We start from the raw sequence: 23,691 nt of genomic DNA, 5'->3' as shown, positions 1-23,691 counted from the left end.
AGTAGCCGCCAGCCCACACCAGTCCGTCGTGGTACAACGAACTACTACCCAACACCACGACTTGTTCCTGCGGAATACTCGATGCCACGACAAGCTCCTGCGGAATCATAGCCGGAACCACGCCTACTGCTCCATTTACTTTCAACTGTGACCTACCTGTCTGCTACGCCTGCGGTTCCCGAGGACATATTGCACCCTATTGTTGCCGCCGCCCGCAGCGAACGCCACGTTTTAGGGGCGAAGCTCCTTAGTGTCGAGCCTTGTCCCCGTTGCGCCGTCGCGCTGTTGTAGCCACGCTAGTACTCGCCGCTCCCGCTAGAGGCGCAGCTGTGCTCTTTCTCTCTCGTTCCCGACGCACGCTCTCTCTATCGTCCGTAGCTAGGGGCGCTGCGGTGCACGATGGCGTTTGTTCCCGACGCACGCTATCTCTCTCTCATCCGTAGCTAGGGGCGCTGCGGTGCACAAGCGCGTTCATTCCCAACGCACGATCTCTTTCTTCCTCGTTCCCGACGCGCTCTCGATCTTTCTCTCTCTCATCCGTAGCTAGGGGCGCTGCGGTGCACAAGGGCGTTCATTCCCGACGCGCGCTCTCTCTCTCGTCCGTAGCTAGGGACGCTGCGGTGCACAAGAGCGTTCGTTCCCGACGCGCGCTCTCTTTCTCTGCGCCGTGCTCCCTTATGGGCTGCACAATTAAGCGTCTCTTCCTTATGTATAATAAACACCTCCTCCTCCTCTCTCGTCCGTATGTCTGGTTCACCCGAATGAGCCCCCGGTGCTTCGCCCACTCATCATCGTTCACGTCGTGGATATGCAGTGATTTTTTTTCGGCGTACGTAGCTCCTGTGCACGAAGACCCGCCCGCACAATTTGGAGTTCAACCTCTGCGGCAACAGTGGTCGTACCAATCGCACGATGAGTCCACTGTCTCCGAGCGCAGCCTTACACTGCCACCGAGCCGACTGCGCCGTTCGCTATCCCCGCGCCGTCGTCGGTCGCCTTCCCCGCCGTAGCTGGGAAACTAGTTGGTGCGGCCGATGGAGGTGCGGTCGCGGGACGGTCAGACTCGCCAATTCCTCCGTCTATTGTTATTCTGAAGAAAAAGGTGTGTGTGTGTGTATGTATAGATAGTGTAAATACTACTGCTCTTGTCGATACTGGTGCCGCTATTTCTATTATGAGCCTGCGCTTGAAACATCGCTTTGGACAGAAAGTTGAGAGAAGACGAAGTTCCGCCAGAACGCGCTCATTCATATGGGATCCGCCGACTATCAACGCTTTAGCCGAAAGTTCGTCAAGTGCACCTGCCTCGAGTATCCCATCGGATTCCACTCGACCAAAGCTGCGTTTCAAGACCAAGTTCAAGTCCGTGAGTGATTATTTCGTCATCCCGCGCGACTTTGAAAATTCGAAGCGGTGGAAGCCCCGTTAGGCCTTGATAGGCTTAGCGCGTGAGCGACCGACCGCCTCCCCACTTGCCCCTACTGAGCGTAGGAGATGACTTCATCAGAAGATATGGATCTCCAAATAACCCCCCTCCCCCCGCATCCGAATAACAACGCGGACGAAAACGGGGACACAAGACGAATTTGCGAAGCGGGGACTAGCAAAAGCCAGGGGATCGCCGCCCATAACCAGGCGACGGACGGCTGGCAGTTAGTTCTATCGCGGCGACAGCGAGAGGCTGCCAAGCACAATGACAAGGAAAAGGCTTCCAACAAGAATAATATTAATGAAGGGCCATCAGCTGACGGCGCGAAAGGAGACGGGCAAAACAGCGAAACAGGCATTGGTCGTCGCAACATGCGCCCGGCGAGGGGGAAGCCTCTGCCACCATTACCGAAGAATGACATCAAAATAATACTGAAACCCCACAAAGGACTAATGCTCAAGGAATACCTGAAAACAGAAATACCACGAGAGATTATTCGCTCTACCGGGTCGATAATCCCAGGAAGCGGACCAAACCAACGAAATATTACCGGAGAGGACTTCATACTGCGAATCCGAGAGGGGGCGACTATCATCATCGTCTCCGCACCCTCTCTGGAAGTGGCGGACGTCATTCGTCGAATAACATGCATGGAGCTGCGAGGCAAACAACACTCCTTCAACTTGTACGTAGCGGATCCAGATGATAGCTACAAAGGGGTGGTGCACGGATTTCCAGCACACAGCGAATCAGCAGATCTACAGCAACACCTGCGAGTAAGGACCCAAGGAGTGACCATCGAAAGGGCCCGAATGCTTGGAAGTTCAAACACCGCTCTCCTCACCTTCTCGGGCGGCACGCGCCCCAAATGCGTGTACTACATGGGAGTAGAAATGCGGTGTACGGACTACAGGCCGACAGTCCAAATGTGCCTGGAGTGCATGCAAGAGGGACACCGCTCGGACGTGTGTCCGAACCCCAAGAACATATGCCGGGGCTGCGGACTCGAAAATCCACCCCCACAAGGACACGAATGTGAAGTGAAGTGCGCCGTGTGCAGGGCGGCGGGGCTCGAGACCCGTCGGTGCCGGAACAAACTGATTGCCGCCAAGCGCGGGAAGACGACTCGCCAGGCTCGATCGCGGGAGAGGTCGGAACAGAGGACCAAAAAGGCACCGGGGCGCTGGTTCGAGTCGACAGAGGAGGAGGACTTCTATCGACGCCGATCGTGATCCAGATCGCCACAAGGAGGTACAGCGAAGAGCAGTACCCCTTCGAGGGACCCCTCAAGCTCCAGGGCTTCGCAGCGGTCGAATTCGCCACTGCCTAAAAAACAGCAGATGAGCTGGGCGAGGGTTGTTTCTCCCATTGCTCCAAAACAAAACACTGGCGAAAATGATAAACGCATTCAGAAATTGGAAAAGGAAAACGCGCGACTTAGAGAACAGCTCTTAGAAGAAGAACGCAAACGAAAATCACTAGAGAAGCAGATGTCAGAGTTAGAGGCGCGACTAAATAACAAAATAGAACAGCTGGAAACGCCGCGCCAGGCTAAAGAAATAGCCGAAACGAACACGGCGACAGACATCACCTCGGGCTCCGCGCCGTCTCCGACAACTTCAATCGCAAATAACGAGCAGACAACAACAGTGCAAATGCAAACAATTGATAACGGAAAACCTAAAAATATTCATGCACGAAATGATGACGTTAGTCAATGAAAAATTAATGTAATTTCAGCAGCTATGCACGAACGATTTTGAAAAACATAAGGTATTTGTGGCAGAACAACTTAAGGCAGCCACGAAGGCTGTTCCGACCAAAAAACGCGCAATTGCGATTGGAGCGGGTTCGGCAAAAGCTAAAATAAGCCACTGCATAACAGAATCTGATAGCTCGGACGCGGAAACGTCACGGGCATAAAACAAGAGTGGGCAACATGGCTAATCAAACTAGGAAAGCCCAACGAATAACAAATTCAGAACAATTGGAGATCTGGCAATGGAACTGCCGCTCCTTCTCCAGGAAAGCGGCAGCGCTCCGACAGTTTGTCAAAAACTTCGAAATCGCTCCGGACGTGATATGTCTGCAGGAGGTCGGAGCCAAGCCGGCCAAAATGCAGGGATACTACAGTCTGAGCGATCCCCAAAATTCGAAGGTCCCCACGCTGGTGAACAATTCTATAAACGCTCAATTATTAACACTTCCACAAATTGAGGGAGGTACTCATTCCATAGTTATCAGTGTGATGCCAAAGAAACGAAGTAAAGCACACACAATAATCCCAAACTTGCACAGTCCTCCCAAAAGCAAAGGGGACGATCTACCACAAATTCTCTCGGCAACAAAAGATTTAACGGGCACCAGGGAGAAGGCGGTGATAGTGGGGGACTTTAACGCGCCCCATATACTATGGGAATACGCGAAAACATCGCCCAAAGGGTTCCCACTAGAGCGTACCGCCACAGCCTTGTGCTTACGGGCAATCAATCAAATTGGCAAACCGACACGCACGGGTAACAGCGTCAGCAGAGACACGGCGCCCGACCGTGCATATGCAATTCATGTCAGAGACGTACAATGGGTTTCCCTCGACGAAAACCTGGGAAACGATCATGACAATCAGAATAGCGCTCTCCACACCCAACATACGGAGAACAATAGGAACCACCAAGCCAACCGATTGGCCTCGTTATAGAAAACTCCAGAGGGCACAGGAAGCTTCAGATACCGCCCCGACCAACATGCGGGAATGGACTAAATTCCTTCAACAAGTGCACGGGGACACCACCAAAGCCATAGAGCGCACAGCGGAGGCGCCGGTGATAGACTCTCACCTAGTCGGCTTATGGGAAGAGAGGCGGAAACTCGTGAAGAGATGGAAAAGACAGCGCCTAAACAAACACCTAAGACAACCCATCGCTCTATTGGCAGAGCAAGCCCAAGGCCACGCCAACGAGCTAGCTAAAAACGAGTGGACGACCTTCTGCGGAAACCTATCAGGGACACTGGGAACGACCAGTACGTGGCGAATACTCCGGAGCATGCTAGACCCAATGAGCACACGTACTGAGAATAACAGAAGCTCCAAATTATAGCAGACAATTTCGAGGGTACAGATCAAGAACTAGTCGACGTCCTTCAGAACAAATACATAGGACCCTCACCCGCGGCGGGATCATCCGTACATGGCGAGACCATTGGCGGGAGAGGCCAACCCTAAATTTGACGAAGAAATAACGTACGCGGAAGTGTACGAAGCGGCGCAAGCCGCAGTTAAAAACTTGGCACCGGGCCTAGACACAATCACAAATTCAAATGATTCGAAACATGGATTCGGTGGCCCTAGCGAAAATAACAAAGACTTTCAATAGCGAGTACAGGGCCAAGGGAGATTTGCCCGAAGAATGGAAATTGGCTAAAATAATCTTGATCCCCAAACCGAAAAAGAATCCCTCGATCGATACCCTCCGGCCGGTATCGCTCACGTCCTACCTCGGTAAGCTCTATGAGAGGGTGATCCACAGCAGACTACAGCGATACCTGGAAGAGCGGAGCTGGTTCCCAGACTCTATGGTAGGATTTCGCGCAGGTTTATCGTGTCAAGACGCGTTCCTCCTACTAAGGGACGAAATTCTAAGCAATATGCCGTACGGTGACGAGAGACTAGTCCTAGCACTAGACCTCAAAGGAGCCTTCGACAATGTCTCTCACGGCGCAATACTCGAGGAACTCGAACGCTCGGGTTGTCGTGAGCGCACCTACAATTACATAAGGGCGTTTCTTTCCAACCGCGAGGCCGGCATCAGTATTGGCCAAATCACATCGCAGATATTTAAAATGCCGAGCAAAGGAACCCCTCAAGGAGCGATAATATCTCCTCTGCTCTTCAGCATGGCGATGTGTCGCATCGCGCGCTATCTCGATCGGATACCTGACCTAGGTTACACGCTTTACGCTGACGATGTCACGCTGTGGGCGAGCAGAGGTTCCCTAGGGGATAAAGAATACACGCTCCAAACCGCGGTATTAGCGGTGGAGAAGTTTTCCCGAACGAGCGGGCTGAAGTGCGCGCCCGAAAAATCCGAGGTCATCCGGATACACGCGAAAGGCTACAAATCCAGAGGGTCGATTAACATTGTGTTTGAGGGCCAAATGGTCCGAGAGGTACCTACGATGCGAGTCCTGGGTTTGTGGCTTCAGAGCGACGGGTGAGCAGCACAGACACTCAAAACCATCAAATCCGCAACCCACAACATCGCCCAAATGATACGTCGGGTGACGTATAGAAAGCCGGGAATGTGAGAAATCGATACCCTAAGGCTCGTACAGGCCTTAGTGATTAGTCGAATCAAATATGGCTTGCCCTACCAAATCCTGAACAGGGAAGAGGAGAGGCAGGCCAACACGATAATTCCAACAGCTTTCAAGGCGGCTCTGGGCCTGCCTAAATCTATCTCCACGGAGCGCATGCTAGCTTTGGGAGTACACAATACTTTCGACGAACTGAGGCAGGCCACTCTGATGCGACAGAGGGAGCGCCTCAGCTTCACAAAAACTGGCAGGGCAATATTGGCACGACTTAGTATCCCAGCATACCCGTTTTATCTCACCGAAGAGGCCGACCTCTCCTTCCTTCGGTGACATCCAAAATTACGGTAGCTCCAATTCCCAAGAATATGCATCCCGAGTACAACAAGCAAAGGCGCAAAGCACGCACACAACATATTCAATCGATGTACTACAATAACGCTAGGTACAATATGTACTGCACGGACGCAGCTGTGTATGCAGAGGCTACCGGGCAGCGCTACCAGAGGAGGTACGCCCTGGCAGTCGTGAACGCGATCAGCCAGCAGCAAATTACCGCGTCGACCACGGCGGGCTCCCCCACCTCGGCGGAAATGTTAGCAGTGGCGATCGCGGTCGCTCACGCGGAGCGTTCGGAAAGGGACTTGGTCGTGGTCACTTTCTCCCGGGAGACATGTATGTTTCTTAAGGGCCACGTGACTGCGGCTAGCCTCGCGATAATCCCCAAATCGTTCAACCACTGCCATCGCCAACTCTGGTGCCCGGGACATGCGGGGGTACACGGGAATGAACAGGCTAACGCTTTAGCTCGAGCGTCTACTAACCGAGCGATGGACTCTTCTTCGAACCCCAACCCCTCACACTATCCCTCACAAAATCTCATCAATTTAAATGTAAAAGACATCCTTGCTCATCAGCGCGGAGTCCGCAGAAAATACCCGCCGCCTCACCCACAACTTAGCGGGGAAGAGGTCGCCGATTGGCGCAAAATACAGACCGGGGTATTCCCCCATCTAAAACGGCTAAGTGCCATGTATCCCACCCACTATAGGGCCACGTTCCCTTGGTGCGGTGGCATACCTACACTAATACATGTGACCTGGGAGTGTACTAAGCACCCTCATAGGCCCACTAATAATATCTCAATGGAGCAGTCGGAGGCACAGCTCGCCCGTTCCGACTTGGCAGGACAAAAGTCCTTAATTAGCCAGGTCGGGCAAGCGGCAGAGGCCAGTGGGGCCCTGGACTGAGGGGCTCCCACCACCGCTATACTTAAAGTATTTTCCAGCCAAATATATATATATATATATATATATATATATATATATATATAGGCTTGCGTGGGATAATAAAGAAACTTTTCGTGGAGTTGGCGGCGCAATGTTCCGCCGTGTTGGCGTTCATTCGGTTTTAGTTGCGATTGGAGGACAGCGTTTAAGAGCGGAGTTCACTGTTTTGGTCCACGCAACTCATGATGTTATTTTAGGCATACATTTCCTACGTGCATCCAGCGCTACACTTGACTGCGGGACTGGAGAAGTTTTGCTACGGAGCGCGCTGCCAATCGCCATACTTTATGATCTGCAGACCGATCAAGCCGCCGTGTTTTCGCTGTCTCAAGATGTGTTCCTGCCTAGTCGCGCAGTGCTAGGATTCCCTTAGAGCGGCGATGCTCGGACCACGTGCAAACGAATGGTAATCGGCGTTCGTAACGATCTCGCTCGTCAACATGAATAGACGTGTCAGTCGCGATGGTTCAGAGACGAAACCTGTCGTCGCCCTGCAACCCTTCCTCCCCCGCTGAGGACGTTCACCCCGCTACGGTCACCCACTATCTCTACTTCATCTGGTTTGCCCTGTCCTGCAGTAGGGTTGAAGAGGGGGGGGGGGGAGTGCCCGGATGGTGGAGGGTATAAGAAAGCCAGCCAGCAGCCACGTGGAGGACACTTTTGATTTGTCCTAGGTGCATACACCCTGAAATTTTCTTCTATGTTTTTCTTTGGAGCGCACCACTCACCCGTAACCATGTATTAAACTTCTGTTACTTGTTACGTCGCCTCGTCTTCCCTGCCGGACCCTCTCCGATGGTCAACCTGGTTCGAGCTCCAAGCAGGCGCTGTTGAAGGTTCCACAAACCCCTGCCCGTAAGAACAGCCATGTTTGTTTCAGTGTGCTCTTCACGTGTCCGGATGGGATCATGCAGTGGTCTTGTCGAGCCAGACCACAACAGTGCTCTTAAGAAGAATTTGTTGGTCCCTCAATCTGTTGTTAAAGCCATCCACGGGCGCGCATTCTTGTGGATAGTCAACGCGTCTACGGAGCCTGTTGCCCTGCCTGCCGGCCTTAAACTGGGAACATTTGAAAAGCAAGCCACAATTGGCGTACGAATAGTTGCAGCGGCTTCAGACATCACTCGACCATTTCCCGCCTATTCGGATGACTTGCGACATATGATTAACAAGTCGTTGTCGTCTTCCGAGCAAGGTGTACTCCTATAAGTGCTTGCCTGCTACACGTCAGGTCTTTGATTTTGCTCAACGCGAGCGGTTACGGATGTTGCCGGAATCCCGCATGCACCACCGCATCAACACAGGGCAAGCGACTCCGATATGTAAGAAACCCTATCGCGTATCTCCCACGGGAAGCAAAGTGATCGCCGAACAGGTCAATGACATGCTGCAGAAAGGCGTTATTCAGGAGTCTTGCAGTCCTTCGGCCACTCCTGTTATACTAGTGAAGAAAAAAGACAACTCATGGAGATTTTGTGTCGACTACCGCCACCTCAATGCCGTCACAAAGAAAGACGTATATTCCTTACCACGCATTAACGATGCTGTTGAATGCCTTCACTCCGCCTCGTACTTTTCGTCGGTTGACCTCCGGTCCGGGTATTGCCAGATACCGATGCACCCGTCTGACAGTGAAAAGACCGCTTTTCTTACGCCTGACGGGCTATTTGAGTATAACGTCATGCCATTTGGCTTATGGAATGCCCCAGCAACCTTCCGTCCTCCACGGTGTCAAATGGGAGATTTGTATGTGTTATTTAGATGTTGTGATTGTTTTCGGCCGAAATTCCCACGAGCACAATCAGTGTTCGGCGTTGTTTTGGACTGCATCCAACAGGCTGGCCTCATTTTAAACTCTAAGAAGTGCCATTTCGGAGGGCGTCAAGCCCTTGTGCTGGGATATGTCGTCGACAAGGACGGTATACGGCCAGACCCCCCAAAAGATTTCTGCTGTTTGCAACTTTAGGCAGCCGAAGACAGTGAAAGACCTCAGAAGTTTCCTGGGCTTTCGTTCTTATTTTCACAGGTTTATTAAAGACTTAGCCCAACTTGCATGTCCCCTGACTAACCTGCTTCGCAAGGACGCTTCCTACATATGGTCCACTCAGTGCGAGGCTGCCTTCGAGCAGCAGAAGTTTTTGCTCATCTCAGGCCCACTTCTCCGCCATTTCGATCCGGAGGCGGTCGCCGAACTACATACTGATGCAAGTGGTGTGGGAGTTGATGCTCTGCTCGTCCCGTTTCACGACGCTCGCGAACAGTCGTTGCCTACCCAAGTCGTACTCTGACGAAAGCAGAGAGAAATTATACAGTCACGGAGCTGGAATGTCTTGCTGTTGTTTTCGCCATCCACAAGTTCAGACCATATGTGTACGGCCACCAGTTCAATATTGTTACCGACCATCATTCTCTCTGCTGGCTGGTTGACTGCGTGACCCATCTTTTCGGTTGGCTCGGTGGGCCTTGCGGCTCCAAGAATACAACTTTTCCATTGCTTAAAAGAGTGGTTGGTACCAAACAGATGCCGACTGCTTATCTATTCTGTCCTCTCAGAGCAACGGCACTCATGATGATGATTTCGACGACTACCTAAGTGCCATCTCCTCCGACGTTCCTGACTTCGCCGTCTTCCAGAACAAACAGCGCGACCCTTCACTAAAGTCGATTATTGATGCGACTCGCAGATCCGAACGGCCTAAGCCATTTGTGATTCGTGACGGTCTGCTTTACCTGAAAAATTATTCAAACAACGGTGCTCCACTGCTCCTCGTAATCCTAGGATGCCTGCGCCTTGCGGTACTTCGGGCCATATACGACGACCTTACATCCGGGCACCTTGGATTCGCTCGAACGCTCCACTGCCTCCGGCAAGGTTTCTATTGACCCCAATTGTGGAAGACAACCAAGCAGTACGTTGCCTGCTGCGATGTCTGCCAATGCCACAAACAACCGACTACGGCTCCTGCAGGAGCCCTGCAACCAGTGAAACCGCCGACTTCACCTTTTTAGAACGTGGGTATAGATTTACCCGGTCCCTTCCCCAAGTCTTCCACCGGGTGCCGCTGGATAATCATGTGTGTGGATTATATAACACGTTATACTGAAACAATTGCACTTGTCTCAGCTATAGCAGCCGATCTTTCGGGGTTTCTTCTGCATTCAGTTATCCTCCGCCACGAAACTCGTCCTCTGGTGATACGTGATCGCGGCCAACAGTTCACCGCTCACGTCGCGGAAGAGCTTATGCGCCTTTGTGGAACTGATTATCGCCATTCCACGCCTCACCATCCGCAAAGCAATGGCCTAACCGAGCGCACCAATCGTAGCCTCGTCAAGATGCTTTCAACGTATGTCACAGCGGATCATAAGAACTGGGATACCGTATTACCGTTGGTCACGTATGCCTTCAACACACCAAACATGGTGTCACAGCATACGCACCTTTCTTTCTCCTCTACGATCGCCATCCTCAAAGTTTCCTCGACCCCATACTTCCTTTCTCACCTAACGAAGATGCTTCTGTCGAGCAGATATTGTGTCGTTCCGAAGAAGCACGTCGACTCTCCCGGCTCAGAAGCTTATCGTCGCATGTTCATGTTAAGGATCGCTACGACGCACAACAGTTGCCCGTCAGATTGGCCGCCGGTGACTACGTGTGGTTGCGGACACCGGTTCGGAAAAGGGGACTTTGCCAAAAGCTTCTCTCCGAGTATTAGGGTCCGTTCGTCACTCTCAAATGCTTGAGTAATGTGACGTCTTGCTTGAGTAATCTTGAGTAATGCTTGAGTAATCTACATCATCGCTAAAGTGACAGTTGATAACTGCCGTTCTCGCAAGGCGCAGTTTGTGCACGTTGCACGATTGAAACCGTACTATCAACTCTGACTCATCTCTGAGTCAGAGATGAGTCAAATCAGCTCTGACTCGCTCGGTGAGCTTCGTCTGCCCCGGAGGCAAATATACCGCCGCACAGGAGGAGCGTGGAAGAGGAAGTGAAAGCGGCGCGTGGTTTTTGGCTGATCGGCTGTTTCGGACCGTCCCATGTCTAGTCTACGCTTTTCACTGTAATTAAATCCATTCTGCATGCGTAATATATATATATGAACGTCCAGTTATATACGAGGTTATCAAAGAAGCTCGAGAACAAGGTAAGGACCGCACAAAGGGCGATGGAATGCAGAAATGTAGGCCTGACGTTAAAAGACAGGAAGAGAGCGGCGTTAATCGGAGAGGAAACGGGGATAGCCGATATTTTAGCTGACATTAAGAGGAAAATTGGAGCTAGGCAGGCCATGTATGCGTAGGATGGATAACCGGTGGACCATTAGAGTTTCAGAATGGATACCAGGAGAAGGGAAGCGCAGTCGAGGACGGCAGAAAACTACGTGGGGTGATGAAGTTAGGAAACTTGCAGGCGCAAGTTGGAATCGGCTAGCGCCGATTCACAGGGAGAGGCCTTCGTCCTTCAGTGGACTACTTATGTGCCAGAAGGGAATGCCGGAACTACGCTGGGAAGACCGTCGGAGGATCGTTCCCACGCGATGGTCGAAGCTGCTAATCATCCCGAAACGAGCTCCCTCGTAAAGGAGCTCCGTTCTGTAACTCTAGTAGTCCACCGGTTATCCATACTACGCATTACATGGCCTAACCAGCTCAATTTATTCCTCTGAATGTCAACTACAATATCGGCTATCCCCATTTGCTCTGTGATCCATACCGCTCTCTTCCTGTCTCTTAACGTTAGGCCTAGCATTTTTCGTTCCATCGCTCTTTGTGTGGTCTTTAAATTGTTCTCGAGCTTCTTTGTTAACCTCCAAGTTTCTGCCCCATATGTTAGCACCGGTAGAATGCAATGATCGTACACAACGATTGTTGTAGTTGTGCATGAGTCTGCAACGAGCACGTAGGCGCGACAAATTTTCGAAATGGTGTCGTAATACACGCATTTGATTATAGAAACACGGCCCTCGCTCGTTTCGCTCTTTCCTTCGTTTCGCTCCGTTCGTTGGCTGGTCTCTCCTCCTCGCCGAATGCTCCTCGAAATGCCACGTGATATACGTCATCGCCAACGCGCTTTTCAAAACAGGGTTCACTTCCGGTTGAGAGATGTCAACGCTAGCGGCAAACATACCGACGGCCGTCTGCCGCGCGAGAGGTGTTGTTATGACTGCAGTAGACAGATTGCTGGTGATCACGCGCCAGAACGGAATGCAAGAACGACGCTCGGAAGATTGTTGGAGATGGTGGTGGTGATGTTGAAGCAGGGGGGTTAGCATGGCATGCTTAGCCGGCAATTGTTCCGCCTGATCCTCATTTGAATTGAGATCAGGGGTGCGTCACCAGGTGTCGATGAGGCCCTTATCTCGCAGGAAGCCTATCAGCAGTCGTTGAGCTCTCTTCCTGATTACCGCGGGCCCTCCGGGGAAAACGATGCCTTCAAAGGTCCTGTGCGTAAGCCCACTGCGGGCATAGCCAAATGAAATATTCGATGTCGCCAATGTCACCACAGAAGGTGCAGAACGGGGAAGCGCAACACCCAGTTTTGAATAACCACGCTGGGGTGTACGCACAGTCGGTTCTGATGCCGTACAACCGCGTCACTTCTTCATGAGTAAATCCATGAGTCACACAGGCTTCGTGTGGAGTCTTGTGGATCGCCCTAAATTGAAAGCGGATTGCATCCTTAGAGTTCTGAAAAGCATTTAGAACTTTCACTTTTGGGACACATATCAGCGCTAGGCGTGCAAGGGTGTCTGCTTTTTCGTTTCCATCAATTCCCACGTGGGATGGTATACATTGAAACCTAACGTTAAAACCTTTGCTCTTTAGGTCGTTAATCAGTGCCAGAGATTGCCTTGTAAATTTCTCTCGATGTAGGCCACGATGTAATCTCTGTAACGCTGACTTGGAGTCCGTCAGCACCACGACATCTCGTGCACAAAAGGCCCGTAGTTACCGTAAAGCCGCGGTAATTGCGGCGCTTTCGACTGTTGTAGAGGAAACTACGCGATCCAGGCGACCAGACCATGACGCATCAAGGGAGGGTATGCAGAATGCGGCTGCACAGCTATCTGTTTGTGCGCACACCGACCCATGTGGTCCGCAACACTTGTAGGGGGCTTTGAAACGCTGTGCTCAAGTGGTCCAGCACAAGAAACTTTGCTTCAGCAGTTGAAATGGTGCGTTTCCCCGGTAGGTGGGGTACACTGAGGCTGCAGGTAACGTCCGAAAAGGACCATGGCGGGCCAAGGCGACTCCGTTTGGGCCATTCCAATCCTAAAGATTGGAAGATGTTCAGCGCCGCATGGAAATGGGAGCGAGTTCTTGCTCAGCCACCGGAGAAGCGCCGTGAATGCGCGGGACTCGCCCAGCCTTAATAGCTGCGTGAGCAAACCCTGAGATGCCAAAAGGTGGAGTAGTAGAGATTCTGCTTCATCTGCAACTTTGTTGTTAGAAGCCGCCTGAACCAAAGTGCATTTCCGTGCACTGCCTCCAAGCGTTCGAATTGACTCCATGATGTTGATATCAGCGGGAGCTGATAGAGAATGCCATTTGTTATTAGGGCACCGTTCCCACGCGATGCTCGAAGCTGCTAATCATCCCGAAACGAGCTCCCTCGTCAAGTAAGAAGTGCCACAAAAGGACGAGAGAGTTGAAACTATGGGGGAGGTAGAGACGACACGAAGGGGTCATCATTACCTGGAAGCAGCGGAGGAAACCAGTTCGAAGAAAAAGATCTCCTCTCCCATTCCCGCCGCCAGAATTTCCCTTCAGGGCCTTTGTGCCCGCTGGAACTTTGGCGGTGTCGCCCACCGATAGTCTGTTTGTGCTTCTTGATTGGCTATTGTATTGGTGGGTTGTGACCAGTGTGTGATTGGCGACCGCCATGAGGGAGAGTTTTCAACAGAGGTGTTAAAAAGATAGTGCGAAGAATAAAAGGTGCTCTGGGCCATGGACACACGGCTCATCCAGACGCTCGGAACTTTTTACTGTCTGGTAGTGGTGGTGGTGAATTGTAGCAATAGGTGGGTTTAGCCTGGCGATCAAGGCCGGCAATTGTTCCGCCCGAGCGTCTCTTACAATATCGCTGGAGGGTTTCACTTTTTACTGTTTTACCTATTCGATCATGTAAACAAGTTGTACAAGTGCCAGTAATCATGTTTGTTTCCGTTTGCCCAACTTGCGAGCATCGGACTTCTTCAACCCGAAGCCTACGCCACGCTACCAAATGCGGTCGGGTTCAAGGCAATACCTAGGGCCGCAACAACTGGTGACCAGCTGTGACATCTGAACCTACAAGCGGCAACAACGTCGGCCAACGAGAGATCAGCTGTCTCAAGGCATCGATCACGTGTGGGTGAGTGCTTGGCTTTTCCTTTGATGTGAGCCAGGTTCTAAAAGAGGGTAGATTTTAGAACCTGTGGATAACTTCGCTGAAAGCCTAGAGGTTAGGTATTTTCGGATTGTTGTTTTGGAAGTAGCCGCACTCGAAAGGATCATGGACTTCCAGAGGCTGCAGAAGCCGGACCTGTTGCTGTTGGGTGAGGCACTGGGGATTGATCCAAGTGTTTGGCACGAAAACCCATAATCATACAGGCAATCATTGATTTGGGGGCCCATGATGAGGAGCTCAGTGAAGCATGGAGCCTCATTGAACAAAAAAGGAAGAGCAGCTCAGACAGCAGCAAGAGCCGGAAAGGCTGTGAGAAAGTCAGGAGCAGGAGGCCAAAAGGCTAGAACGCGAGATTGAGCTCCGCAAGTTAGAACTTGAGTTCAGCAATAGGTTGGGCAATTGTCCCCAACAAGTGGTACCTCTTCTCAACAAGGAGGCAGAGTTCAAAATATCTAGGTACATATGTGGTATCAGGGGATATTGGTCTGTATCTTGCCAATTTTGAAAGAACCTGCGACAAACTGTCGTTTGAGCCAGACAGAAGGTCTAAAAGGCTACTGACGGTTCTGCCCTGCGAGGCAGCAGGGGTTGTTGCACGGCTCAGCAAGGAGGACGCGGACAACTACGAGAAGGTTAAGGTTTGCCTTTTGAGACAGTACAGACTTAGCGCAGAAGCGTTTAGACAAAGATTTTGGGGCGCCAAGAAGTCGAGCGACAAGAGCTATCTCGAGTTTGTGTACAATTTAGGAGTAAACTTAACCGAATGCTTAAAAGTCACTGAGTCCTACAGTGACAAGGACGCTGTAGTGGAGCGGATTCTGTTAGAGCAGTTTTACAACTGTCTCCCAGAGCAGGAAAGAAATTTTGTACAAGACCGGGGCGACGTACCTTCTTCGACGAAAGCAGCCGAACTCGTCGAGGAGTACGCATCGCGCGGACATCTTAGCAACAGTCTAGGAGTTGATAGGCCCTTCAATTCTAAAACAAGCGCGAATAACCGTTATGTGAAGCACCCTTCGAGTCATCGGGTTTAGGAAAAAAGGTCTCTTCAGGTAAAAATGAAAGAAAGGACTATTGTGTACCGAGTGAAAAAGTGAACAACCCACAAAAGGCAAAGAACGCTTTTGAGACTGGTACACCGATAATTTGCTATAAATGCAATGAACTGGGTCACATAGCGGTAAACTGGAATAAGGAAAGGGTTGCTTTTTCGTATGTCAATGACTGCGACGAAAACATCAAGTTGTTCGAGGCCTACATGCATGATCTGATAGTGAACCGGAAACCGTCCAGACCACTGCGCGACTCGGTGGGTGGCAACAGTGGATGTTGTCCATCCATCGTATGTGTCACCATCTGACTACTCAGGCCATTGTACATTGATCCGCCAGCTGGTGGAAGAACAGAGCGTGTGCTTGCTAATCGCGACAGTGGTCAGCGAGGGGCCTTTCGGTAGGTTAACAATCGAAACTTTCATTTCGGGAAAGCTCCCCAAAATTCTACCAGTACGTGTTCTCGAACAGATTAGATATGTTATTGCGAGAGAAGGGCATTATTTTCGGTGGCCGGGTTGTACAAGCATTAACCCGTTCAAAGGCGCGAGAATTGGCAACTCAACTCCGCCCCAGGGAAACGTAAAGAGGTGTGCATTTACCATTGCAACCTAACGAAACCTTACGTGCAAAGGGAGGCAGTGGTGAATATTACCCTAAGCCTCCCTGAAGAGATGGAGGACAACCTGGTTTGTCTAAGTGGAGGGGGAAGCAGCGCTCAAGATCTCCTGAAGGGGACTGAGCCGAGAGAGGAACTAAAAGAATCCCAGTTGTCTGATCTCGGCGAAATTGTAGTAGAGTTTGATGAATGCTTCGTCGACAGACCGGGTAGCACTGATTTGACTGAGCACGATATTGAGTTGACGTCTGCGGAGCCAGTGCGGTCAAAGTGTTATCGAGTTTCTCCTAGGAAGTGAAAAGTCCTTGACCGGGAAGTGAAGCGCATGGTCGAATGTGGCGTAATTAAGCTCTCGGAGAGCGAATACGCTTCACCTATGATTTCGGTGGAAGCTCCGGGTAAAGACCCATGGCTCGTCGTAGACTATCGGAAGTTAAATGCTCTCACCAAGGATGACGTGTATACAATTCCAAATTTTGAGGAGAGGGTAAAACAGGTGAGTCGAGCAGCTTATGCGACTACGCTAGCCCTTACTCGAGGGTACCGGCAAGTACCGCTCACAGAGCGGGCCACCAGACACACGTCATTCGTGACACCAACAGGCAGCTATCAACCGACAACGATGAACTTCGGACTCAAAAATGCTCCCTTTGTTTTTCACGCCTCATAAATAGGGTTCTAAAGGGTTGTGAAGCATTTGCCGTGCCCTACTTAAATGACATCTCCATTAGTCAGCCATCTTTTTTTGATTTTGGATTTCCAGACCAGCTGACAATGACGGAACTGGGTAAGTGCCCCTTGTTATCCTTTGCACATGTAGCGATCCTTGCAGATAGCCAGTACAAGTACCTGAAGAAATACTTTCCACCCGGACCACACGCGCCGTACATAAGACATTTGAGCGGGGCGCAAACACTAGATATTCTTCCATTAGTTTGTGACGCACCAGTGGACACCACACCCCAAGTAACGCAAAATGTTGCCGTAACGTTCTCTGAATGTGCACAAATGTCGGCGTATAACGTTGCCTGCATGCTGCTAATGTCCTCTTTTTTGATCACCAGACAACGTTGGGTCGTAACGTTGTGGCAGCGTTGAGCAGCACATTCACGACGTTAACATAACATTAACAGAACTTCCTGGCAACGTAATGTGGATGTTGCCTTTTGTCACTTGAGCTTTCAGGCAACGTACGTATGTGACGTTGAAGCAACACTCAACTGACATTGCAGAATATTTGTAGACATGCATAACAGCAGTGCTGTCAGCATGACATGGCTGACAGCACCGCAAACCCTTAAATTTATATTTGCTTGACAGATAATTTACTCTAGTAGTTTTCATGTTGCATATGCATGAAAATGTGAAACAAGAATTAGTGAAAAACAGCGTTTATTACGTATATATCTTGTGTAGCTTACCAAGATATCTGTGTACCTTACCTTGTGGTAAGATACACTATATACGTAAAATAATGCTGTTTTCACCAGTTCTTGTTTACATTTTCATGCATATACGACATGAAAACTACTAGAATGCATTATCTGTCAAACAAATATAAATTTAAGGGTTTGCGGTGCTGTCAGCCGTGTAATGCTGACAGCACTGCTGTACGGGCAGCTCATCTGTCTTGCACTATATATAGTACCAACGCGCCCTAAGCCAGAATCTTTAGTGTTTCACATGGTGGTTTGCCTGACTTGTCTTGCTGTTGTCCATAGCACAGCATATAAATGCTAACTGCAAGTGCAAAGTAAGTGCAAATACTAACTGCAAGTAAAAATGCAAAGCTGCAAAGTGGTTCATAAGACCAATTTTTCATTTTGGCTATAACAGCAAGAGAAGCAGCATGCACGTCCAATGTGCAGAGGTTCTCGTAGCAGGAAAGTAAATATATTCCACAAATGTTCATTTCCATTAACATATCATTTAAGCTTAGACCACAGAAAAAAATCAATCTTTGCTTCCAACTTACTGCTCTAAAAATCATGTGTCGGTAGCTGCATGTGCTTTCAAGAAATTGCATAATAGCCAACATCAGCTGCTAAGAACAAATGCTAGTATGTAGGAATTGTTTGTGCAGGAGGAATATGTGGTGGTTAAATATGCACCCATGAATATGCATTGGTCCACCTTAAATAATAGTGAATGCCAGACAAACCTGGTTATAATGTCAAACCATGCATTTATTTACTGTCTGCTTACATCATCCTGGCAAACAAATGACACTTATATAACAGTAACTTAAAAACTGATAACATACTGATAACACACTTAAATATATTTTGTATTAAACATCAAGGTCTTCTATCGCATATTAAGACTCTACTAACAGCTACAACTACAACACAATATATTTTGCTTTCCCATGTAGGTCAGACTTTGAAATTTTTTGCATTTTGTCGAGTTCCCTTATTTCAATGGCAGAACACAATTTATACTTCTTAATAACAGCACAAATACTGTTCTCCTTCACTTTGTAATGTACAACACAACACAGTAACACTGCGGTTGGATACTATCTCCTGCCAAGCATCCAGCCGGTCTTTTTGCCTAAGCTTGCAGACATGGCAGCAAGTATGAAGTAGTCAACACAGCCCAAGGCGTAGAGTAACAGAAAGTCATCCAAGCACTGACAGCCAGCCATCACTTTTGCAGAGGATGGCCAGCAGCACAAGTGATGCACACATGCCTCCCTCGGTAGCTTCACTTGCATCCAGACCTCACTGGTTTCCAAGTCAATAATGCGGTAACCTGCAGAGACATCAATTACATCAAACTATAAAGTGCCATCTGAAACACTGAAGTAAGCCATGTTTACTGTGAAAACAGGCTATAAAAATGCTTACAAACAACTTAAGCTTCGCATAACTGTGAAACAAACAATAGTGACTTTACACAGGAGAATAATGCAAAACATCAAAAAGCAAATTTCAGTAAAACCTAACCATTATAGCTATAAGTTTGGACACAAGAGCAAGGAAAGCACAATAAACAATACCCACAACTTCCTTTATTGCGCTAAGCAGTTAAGACGTTAGTATCAATATATTCCTTTAACATAAAGCTTCCTTGCAATGCCACGGCTGCTTGTTACATCCAGTTCAGTCTTTGAAGAAAACAAAAATTAACAAATGATGTGAATGCTCTACCACGGTACCAAAACCACATTTCATTCGTGATGAAAGAAGTTCCAATGAGTGAGTGATAAATTTGACTTGTTGGTACAACATATTGGTCAATTGCAGCACAGATATTGACGACAGAAAAGACGAGACAATAGACGTGTGCTGACTTCCAACAAAAAGCTTTATTTTCAGCGACCCATGTTTATAGCCGTCACTCATCACATTGCACACGCGCAATTCACACCCTTAGGAAGGTCAACTCTGTCTGATAAGTGTACAGATGCTGACACACACAGAGCCAAGTCGCGCAATCTTTTCAGCTTCAATAATTTCACGTGTTAGTTGATCACCGCTACTGCTGACAACAGTACACCGAGCAAACAATGGTTCACAGGCACATGAACTGCAACAACATGCAAGCCAACTGTCATGCACGTTTTTCTTGACATTGTAGAGTGTTCTCTCAGCTGGTCATTGATACAGCGTCCTGTTTGGCCTATGTACTGTTTACCACAAGAAAGAGGGGTACAGTAATTCATGTTGCTAACATAGGTGACGAACAGATTTTTGTGCTTTTTGTTACACTTGTGTGCTGCGCTGAAACATTTCCTTTGATTACACAACTTTATAAGCTTCTGAGGTGCAAAGAAGACAACTTTAACTTTGGAACGATCTGCAGTTTTCACGATATTGTGAGACAGCTTATGAATGTATGGTATGACAGCCACTTTAAGTCTGTCAGATGGAGTGATCACATGGCAACCACTCGGTGCATGCGCTTTTCAGAGTAGAGGTCATGTGGTCACTGCATCTGACAGACATAAAACTGGCCGTCATACCCTACATTCATAAGCTCTCACAATATCAAGAAAATTGCATATCATTCTAAAGTTGTGTAATCAAAGGCAATGTCACAGCACGCCACACATATGCAACAAAACACCAAATTCCGTTTGTCACCTGTGTTAGCAACGTGGTTTATTGTATCCCCCTTGTGGTAAACAGTATATAGGTCAAATGGGACACTGTATCAATCACCGGCTGAGAGAACACTCATACAATGTCAAGAAAAATGTGCGTGACAGTAGGCTTGAATGTCATTGCAGTTCGTGTGACTGTGAACCGTCATTTGCTCAGTGTACTGTTTCCAGCAGAAGCGGTGATCAACTAACACGTAAAATAATTGAGGCTGAAAAGATTTCGCGACTTGGCTCTGTGTGTATCAGCACACCTTCTGTACACTTGTCAGACAGAGTTTACTTTCTTCCTAAGGGTGCGAATTGCGCATGTGCAATGCAGTGACTGACGGCTATAAACATGGGCCAGCAAAAATAAAGCTTTTTGTTAAAGAGTTGCCGCATGTCTCTCGTCTTGACTCTTCTGTTGTTGCCTACATCTGCACTGCAATTCAGTGCCTGAACGACCGGCTACAACTACGCTACAGGTGTTGCATATCGGGAGAAGGGTTGAATATTGCTCTACACTGCAAAAGTTGTCGTTGCTATCCGCGGATGACGAATACGGAAGTTCTGGCCGTGGAAAAACCAAATTAGAACGCGAGCTTTTGGAAGCGGTGTTAATCGAAAATTCTGGACCTGATAAGTAGGTTAGCGCCACTTCGCAGGCACTTTTAAACAAAGAAATGCAACTCATGAGTAGCCACAAATAAGCTGGTTTGTTAATTCTGCTTTTGTTTCTTCTTGGGCTACCTAAACGCGAAAAACTTTGTCACTCGATTCAACCGCTCGGCCAAAACCAAGCATGAGAAGATGATTTTTTCTCCTCAGGGGCACCACATTTCGAAAGATATGCATCAAATGCATCTGAAAAGTTAATCATTTCGGTGCAATACATGCATTGTTACAAACATTACAAAAACTTGAAAAAATGTGAATGATACTTACTACCCACAGCTTCCAATTTATCGGGGCTCAATGTCGGCTTCTCAACAGCATTGCCGTCCTTCAAGCACCGACAAGGAGCCCCTGTGACGCTCCTACGCCGAGCGCCAGGGCTCCCCACATCAGTTATGCCAGTTCTTTGCAGAACAGGGAATCCCGGCGATGGCACTGGAGCAGGCCCCAGTTATCGTTGCCAATGTATACAACATTTCCTAGGTGTACCTGCAATAAAAGATGGCAGAGACACATTAAGACTGCTTACGTGTGGGAACGTGAAAGCACCTTTAGTCAACCAAATGGCTGCAATGTGACGTGCACAGTGTGACACGCACTAGGCACACCTTAAGTCAGCCAGAACCAAAGAGCTGCCGTGGCGTAAGGGAAGCGTGCTCCTTTCACACTCCAGGTTCTATTCCTACCCAGTCTGCACAACTTTCTTATTAAAGCAATTAATTTGCTTTGTTTACATGAACCTACCTAAATTTGACATTACTCCAAGCGTTTTGATGTGCTTTTATTGCTTGTGCAATAGGCCATCGGTTTTATGTCAATAAGTGCTGGTAGCAAAAAGAAATATGTCTAACCGTGCGATAAATGTAACCGGAAATGGCAGGTACGTCCAGTGGCATTAGTGTGGGGGCTGCACACAAAATTATATAGCTTACCCTGTTTCAAATTTATTTTAAAGAGCAGTTTCAGTGAGCCCAAGTAGAGTCTTTCAGCTTTTTGCAGTGCAGAAACAGGTACAGTTTGTGCCAGCCAACCAGATGAAGAGCTCTCCTAGTAACTGTCTCTAATCACCCTCTCAGCAATTAGTGATAGCCAAAGTAGAGCTTGTATCTCTACAACTGACACATGTCCCATTTCCTTAATGTGGTATTCGTCACTGATTTTGATGGTCAATTGGTTGCCATAGATGAACAATCGAAATTTGGCGCGCAGCACCAGTCGTGTCAGTGCATCGTCAAGTGGCACGAACATATTTCTCCCTTGAGTGAATTATGGTGCTCTCCTGGGCACATGTTGAGGCACCAGCCAGTCTGCCCCATGTACATTTGACTGAATATATACATGATCAAAGGAACAGACTATGCTACCCCTGACGAACACAAGACAAATTGGGTTGCATCTTTAACTCAGCAAGCCTCAATTCTCATGTGGACTGCTATGCACGCACATTTCCAGCGAAAAATAAAGTAGGCAGGATATGCACGACAGTTCACAAGTGAATTCAGAAAGGCGAGCAGGCAAGGGAGGTTTGCTTGGTTAAAGATACCACCAAATTTGTCTAGTGTGTATGAGAGGCAGCTCACTGTATTTCTTTCACACCTGGTCAAATGTACACAGAGCAGACTGGCCGGTAACTAAATGTGCCAAATAAATTCCCATATTTCACTCAAGAGACCAGCTTGCTCGTCCAGTTTGGCCGTGCATTGCCGCGATAGGACTTCAGGCTGGATTAAGATCATCTGTTTTCACCTACGGTGAAAAATTGACACGAGAGATCAGTGAGGCATACCACATAAACAAGACATGCGAGCCAGACCCCATGATCAATTCATGAAATAAAAGGCGTCCTTTCTAGATGACAAGTGATTGAAGTTAGTCTGCGCATATTTACTTTCCTTTTTACACAAATACCATTTATTGTGATTTTATGCCTTTATATTACAACTTACGCCTTCCCTCTGAACGAAATTGTGCACAACATAAGCACACATCCAGTGTTGCTATTTTTAATCCTTCCATCAAAACAAATGGTCAGTTAGCAGCAGTCATGTTGTATGGTACCCTTTTCCTCCCCATGTAAATTCTATCCTGAAAAGTTACATGAACTGACCGGCAAACTCATACGTACACTACAAATTTCACCTAGCAAACACGGCTGGTTCTTAGAAAATGCACAAATACGGTGATAGGTATCTGTTGGCATACTGTAGCAATAGTAAGTGCCAGTTAGCTTCGACACTAGACAGTTTTAGTATAGCATATGCAACTAATAGCGTACGCCTATACGCTATAGTACAGCGTACACTAAACAGCACACATTTATTACAGCTTTAGTTGGCCTGCGAGATATTCTGATCTCAGAGGCCATATGCCATCGTCGCACCTATCTCTCGACTTCACTGACAGGTGGCGCTGATTATGTCGGTTGTTTGAAGCCAGGACGGGAGTATTGCGGACTAAGATGTACCGAGTCAAGTACCAAGGTATAGACACGTTGTGCTGTGCGTGTGGAGAAGAGGAAACGGCTGAACACCTCATACTTTTCTGTAAAGGGCTTAACCCTACAGTGCAAGGCAACGGGGCTGATTTTTTCAAAGCATTGGGGTTTAGGGACAGTGAAGGCAAAATAGACTAAGCGGGTAGAAATAACCAAACAGAGGTTATCTGATTGGTGAATAAAATCAAGGCAGGGGTGAAATTTCACCCACCACAAAGTACAAAATATGTTAATAGTCATGGCTAGGTGGCATATGCCACCGCCCGGTTTAAAGGGTTCAGCCTCATCCATCCATCCATCCATCCCTCGTTAGGCTTCGTGTCATTCAAAACCAGAAGCGAT

At 48.6% G+C, this 23,691-nt stretch overlaps 1 long non-coding RNA gene across 1 annotated transcript in view; it reads right to left on the bottom strand.

The window, feature by feature from the left end:
- Positions 1 to 18,502: 18,502 nt before the first annotated feature.
- Positions 18,503 to 23,691, bottom strand: part of LOC125943055 (uncharacterized) — a 6,754-nt gene continuing 1,565 nt past the window's right edge. The window contains exon 3 of the long non-coding RNA XR_007465518.1: positions 18,503 to 21,344. This is a non-coding gene — a long non-coding RNA (uncharacterized LOC125943055). The remainder of the gene's footprint in view (positions 21,345 to 23,691) is intronic.

This window comes from Dermacentor silvarum, chromosome 2, assembly GCF_013339745.2.
Source record: "Dermacentor silvarum isolate Dsil-2018 chromosome 2, BIME_Dsil_1.4, whole genome shotgun sequence".
Classification (NCBI taxonomy): domain Eukaryota; kingdom Metazoa; phylum Arthropoda; class Arachnida; order Ixodida; family Ixodidae; genus Dermacentor; species Dermacentor silvarum.
Note: the sequence above shows the minus strand (reverse complement) of the source record. Positions and strands in the feature narration are given on the sequence as shown.